The sequence below is a fragment of the Plecotus auritus genome (assembly GCF_963455305.1).
Source record: "Plecotus auritus genome assembly, chromosome: 1".
In the NCBI taxonomy this organism is placed as follows: domain Eukaryota; kingdom Metazoa; phylum Chordata; class Mammalia; order Chiroptera; family Vespertilionidae; genus Plecotus; species Plecotus auritus.
In genome coordinates this window covers 198,472,222-198,478,221 of record NC_137770.1, presented here as the reverse complement: position 1 = coordinate 198,478,221, position 6,000 = coordinate 198,472,222, and the positions used below count along the sequence as shown (strand labels likewise).

General features: G+C 43.9%; 1 protein-coding gene across 4 annotated transcripts in view; it reads left to right on the top strand.

Moving 5' to 3' along the window:
• The first annotated feature begins 1,408 nt into the window (after nt 1-1,408).
• Nucleotides 1,409-6,000, top strand: part of ART3 (ADP-ribosyltransferase 3 (inactive)) — a 109,984-nt gene continuing 105,392 nt past the window's right edge. For 3 of the 4 annotated variants that reach the window (XM_080660185.1, XM_080660175.1, XM_080660194.1), the window contains exon 1: nt 1,410-1,526. The gene's annotated coding sequence lies outside the window, so the exon portion shown is untranslated. Of the gene's footprint in view, nt 1,527-6,000 lie in introns of all 4 variants that reach the window. The other variant, XM_080660181.1, reaches the window with a different exon arrangement.

The following is a 6,000-nucleotide window of genomic DNA, read 5'->3' as shown; positions in this document are numbered from 1 at the left end:
TTTTTACAAACTGAAGGCAAGCCCCTCACTGGCAAAAAGATTATGACTCACTTAATTTTGTTACTTGCTGTATTGTGGCAGTCTGGAACCGAACTTGCAATATCTCCCAGGTGCTCCTAGAGCCTAGGTGTATATTAAGCTGTATTAGTTATCATCTAGGTTTGTGTTAAGTGCACTATGATGTTTGCACAATGATGAAATCGCCTAATAACACATTTCTCAGAATGTATCCAGTCATTAAGCAACACATGACAGTATTAAGAAATAAGTAAGATTTTGTTGGGTAGGGTTGAACTTTGGTGTGCCACTAATCATTGTTAATATCCAAGATTTTTTTTTTACTCTCCCTAAGAACCAATTTTGTCCCCTTGAGAAAAACATTCCCCACCTACCCAAATGAGAATGCATGCTATAAAGTAAGGGGGGGACAAATATTAGCATTTTCTGTTACATGGTGCACATTTTTGGACTAGTTTCTAGTATTAATGCTTAAATATAACATTACTGAAATCTTTTTGAAGAAAACCTGTGGTGATACAGCTTATTCATTTGGTTATGCTTAATTTTGGTAATTACTGTGACTATGCATAAGGTGGAGGTGGGTTCAAGTCCAGCTTTGCTACCTAATGACAGTGCAAAATGCTTAACTTTTTAAAGCCTCAGTTCTCTCAGCTGGGAAAACTATTACTGACCTCACAGGTTGTTAAATTTATGGCAACAATGCATTATCAACTGCAAAGCATCATAGAGCTAGTGGCATTCTTTCTAAGCAAAGAAAGAAAGACGAAAACTTCTTAGAATAAAGACTAAGGCCCAGCATTGTCTTCCCTTGCCCACTTTTCCAGACTCTTTTTTCGTAACTGCTCTATCACCCTTTATTTCCTCAGATCCTTAAAGGGACAATGCTCCTTCCCGTCGCACTGTTCCTGCTCATGCTGTTTTCCTGCTTGCAATGCTGTGCCTGCTGCGTCTCCCTACCCTACTGCCTAGCAATCTGACCCACCGTAAATATCCAGGATGGCATGTCCCCTGAGAAGACTTCCTTGATCCTCAGACTTGGTGGGGTCCTCTTCCATATGCTCTCATGCCACCTCGCACCTGACCTGGTTCAGCCCATTTCCAAGGCCATGTTAAGTTTATCTGGAATCCTATGGCAGACATCTCTTTTGCCACAACGAGGCGGGTGTTGGAGAATCTACGCTGAGCACAAGGCCTGGCACACAGTAGGTGCTCAGTAGATATGCGGACAGGAGAGAAGGAGCCAAGGAACCAAGGATCCCAGCCTGGCTTCGCACTGTGCCTGTGAAGCGCTGCCAGGCTCCCTGGGGGCTGAGGCGCGCACTGAGCATGCCCAGCCATCCAATGGGGGCCGAGGCGCGCACTGAGCATGCCCAGCCAACCAACTTCCAGAACTTTCAGTGGGGAAGCCTCTGGCCGCCGCTGGCGCACCTCCTCTGCTCCCTGGCTGCTGCTGGTGTCCCTGCCGCCTCCGCTGAGCCCTCCGGGAGAAGCACTTCGTGGGAAAGGTAGTGGCTGTACTCGTACTCCTGGGGGTCCCTCCTCCCATCTCCTGCCGGTTCCACAGCCTCCAACCAGAGAAGGCTGCGCTTCCTTGGGGAACGCCGGGAGCGGGGCCCATTTTGCAGTTTCCACACCAGCCGTGGGTGGAGGCCGAAGGGCACGATGGCTTTAGAAGGGCCTGGACACTGGGGAGGAGGCCGCCTCGCGAGGCTTGGGAGGGCCCTGCGACCCTGGGCTGCAGCGATGGGGACAAGGGCCTTTTGGACAAGGAAAGGAGGTGTTGGGGTCAGTTAGGTGTCACTCGAGGCCGGACCTTATAACGCACAAGGGACTGATTTTCGACAAGCCGATGAGGGCTCCTCAGGGGCCGGCCGAGTGGTGAGCTGCCCGCTGTGAAGTGAAGCCGGGGAAACGGAGGCCGCGGCCGCTGCGGCCTGTTCGGCCCGTGTGTCCCAGGCCTCCTTTTGGAAGTTGTCCTGAAGACGGGCGAAAGCACGTTGCTGACGGGGCAGAAGGACAGAGAAAACTCCCAGGAAAAGGCATTTATGGATAGACAGGGCTTTTAGGAGAAATAGAAACCCGACGGTGAGATCTTGCAGGCGTTTCTCACAGTCCTGGGAAAGGCGCCAGGACGCTCAGGCTGTTGCATCAGACCCTGGTCGGTTTCCCTGGAGGGAGTCTTGGCTTTCTGCCTGGCAGCTTCCCAGTTCCCGCTCCCCAGGAGCCCGCGCTGACGTGACCTCAGCAGCCATTCAGAGCAACAGTGTTTTCCATGTGCTCCGGCCCCTTGGGCTATGGAGCCACTGTGGTCGGTTTAAATGGGAACAGAGCGTGACTCACTGTCAAAGCAAAAACAAGAGTCTTCCTTTCACTTGTGAAAGGAGAAGTTTCTCTCATGGTGAAATCCCCAGGCCTGTTTGAACTTCCTGCCATGGGGACTTCCCCTCCTCGCAGCAGCTGCTGCTAGTATGGGACTGAAGGGTGCCGATTTGAAAAGGGCTTATTTCTTGAAAGTCTCAGAGGTCCCTTGTTAGCATTCTGACTTTTCTTTCTTCCTCTCTTCTCCCCATTCAGGGAGTCATTCCTTTCTTCCAAAATATTATAGTATAACTAGTGGCCCGGCGCACAGATTCGTGCACATTGAAAAATAATTAGAAGAAATCCTGTATAATAAAAGCCTAATATGCAAATTGTCCCCTCAACCGGGAGTTCCACAAGGAGATTGACCAGGGGTGGCAGCAGCAGACAGCTGTGGGAAGGGAGACCCTGGCCGGCAGCTGCTAGGGACCCTACTCGTGCATGACTTTCTTGCACTGGGCCTCTAGTGTTTTAATATCTCTATTCACTCTTTCTCTATAATAGAAGTGTCAGAGATGAAAGAAAATTAGTAAAAACATGAAAATAATATCTAAATTGATTAATAAATAAACAATAACAACATGCTATAACAGCAAAGACATGATATAAAAACAACAAAAACATGATATAAAAACAACATTGATAAAAACAATGACTGATAAATTGATTAAACTTAGTCTAATATCTCCCTGTATACCACATTAAGAGTAAAAACACTTGCCGAAACCGGTTTGGCTCAGTGGATGGAGCGTCGGCCTGCGGACTGAAGGGTCCCGGGTTCGATTCCGGTCAAGGGCATGTACCTTGGTTGCGGGCACATCCCCAGTGGGAGGTGTGCAGGAGGCAGCTGATCAATGTTTCTCTCCCATCGGTGTTTCTAACTCTCTATCCCTCTTCCTTCCTCTCTGTAACAAATCAATAAAATATATTTAAAAAAAAAAAAAGAGTAAAAACACTTTCAGAGTGCTTGACTAATTTCCCTTGTGATGAAATATTTACAACTTTAACTTTAACGTCACACGCTCTTTGAACTCAAGAGAAAGCAACATATAACTGACCATGTCTGAAAACAGGTTCAGGTAGGAATATTCCTACTCTGTCTAGAGTTTGTCCTTGTGATTTTTAAATAGTCATTGCAAATGCTGGCATCATGGGAAACTGTCTTCGAATTAATTTAAATGGGAGGCCAGTGTCAGACGGGGACAAATCAATTCTTGGAATCAAAACAACCTGTCCTTCCACAGATCCTGTTAATACTTCAGCTTTGATTATGTTAGGTTGTAATCTTTTGATAATAAATCTAGTACCATTACAAAGACCCCATTTACTATTAAGATTTCTCAGTAGCATGATGATTGCACCTACTTTTAATTTTAATTTATGACACAGCATTTTAAATTGCCAGTGCACATCATATGTACTGGCCGGTCAGTTGGTTGGATGGTCAGATGGATGATCAGTCACTTAACCTTTTGTATATATAGATAAGCTGGCTGCAAGCAAATCATAGCTGTGGGGTTTCATATCCTGTGTGCCTCTCAGGGAACAAGGTCTTCCTTTACTGACCTTATTATCTGGCCTGGCTGGTTTATGGTTTTTTTGTGTTTGTTTTTTTAAATATATTTTATTGATTTTTTTACAGAGAGGAAGGGAGAGGAATAGAGAGTTAGAAACATCGATGAGAGAGAAACACCGATCAGCTGCCTCCTGCACATCTCCCACTGGGGATGTGCCCGCAACCAAGGCACATGCTCTTGACCGGAATCGAACCCGGGACCCTTCAGTCCGCAGGCTGATGCTCTATCCACTGAGCCAAACCGGTCAGGGCTGGTTTATGTTTTTTATGTAAAGCTTAAGGACTGGATTAAATCTGTGAATAAACTATCCTGAAATGGAATGTCTGGACATCATTTAGAGGACAGCTGTGGCTAAATGTTGGCCGTGGCACAATATTTTTGCTCTTTGACTTTTGGCAAGTTAGCTTACAGTTTGATGACATGTAACCATAGTCATTAAGAAGCTGCTACCTAACTTGAAGAAAATTATTCTGAAAATGGAGAAAAATAATTGTTTCAAATACCCATATTTATTTAAAGCGATTTGTATTAAAATCTCTTATCTAAGGAACTACAAGAAAAAACATCCATATTCTTGAAACCATTTACCATTTATTGGACATTTATTTTATTCATTAAGCTTTTATTATTAGTTAAACTGAGGACACCAATATGAACAATAATCTCTGCCCCCATAGTTTAGTGGGTGAAAGCTGCATGTAAATTAGCAATTATAGTAGAAGAAATGGTATGATAAAGGATGGTACAGTTATTGGAGATGCAGAGAAGGCCACAAAACTCTGGCCAAATTTCGGAAACTGCAAGATCTTTGGCAAAGGTAAAGGGCAGAGTAATAATGGGGGAGTGGTGAGAAATGAATCTAGAAATGGAGCAGGAAATTTTCTATGTGGTGAGGAGACATTGAAGGCTTAAAAATGTTTTTTAAATTAATTTCAGAAAGGAACAGAGAGGGAGAGAGAGATAGAAACATCAATGATGAGAGAGAATCATTTTTTGGCTGCCTTCTGTGCACCCCCTACTGGGGATTGAACCCACAACCTGGGCCAGGAATAGAGCCTGTACATGCTCTTGACTGGAATTGAACCCGGGACCTTTCACTCCAAGGGCCGACACTCTAACCACTGACCTAATCTGGCCAGGGAAACAGTATCTTTTATTAATCATATTTTATTTATTTATTTTTAAATATTTTTATTGATTTCAGAGAGGAAGGGAGAGGAAGAGAGAGATAGAAACATCCATGATGAGAGAGAATCATTAATTGGCTGCCTCCTGCATGCCCCCTACTGGGGATCAAGCCCGCAACCCGGGCATGTGCCTTTGACCAGAATCGAACCTGGGACCCCTGAGTCCACAGGCCAACACTCTATCCATTGAGCCAAATGGGCCAGGGCTAATCATATTTTAGGAAACACTTCTTTGTGTCTACATAGTTTATATATTTTAAATATAGTTCTTTATATTTGTAGATAGTTTATACTCCGAGTGCTAGGCATGAGTTGTTTTTTATTATTTCAGTAATACAGCAAATACTCTTACAATTTTTTTCAGAAATTTTACTTTGTTGGGATATTTTTCTCCTTTGGAAATATAGAAACAGGTTAAAAACATTTTTATATCTTTAGTAATATTTTGACAGATTACTTTCCAGAAAGACTAGACTAATTTTGCAATGCTCCCATCATTATGTAGATGTACCAGTTTCCCAATCCTCTTGTCATTTGTAATTTTATTCATTTAATATGTGGAGACCCAGGGAGAAGATGGCCATCAGCAGGCCAAGGAGAGATGTCCCAGAAGAAATGAACTGCCAGCTCCTTGATCTTGGACATCTAATCTCCCGAATTATGAGATAATAATTTCTGTTGCTTAAGCTACCTAAACTGTGGCATTTTATTATGACAGCCCTAACTAATTAATGCAATCTATATATAGGAAAAAAGTATGTTTGTGTATAGAAAAGTGCCCCAGTATGGCTTAGGGAATTTTCACCAAGTGTCAGCGGCACAATAGTACCCTTCCCTTTTTCCCCAAAGGTAACTCG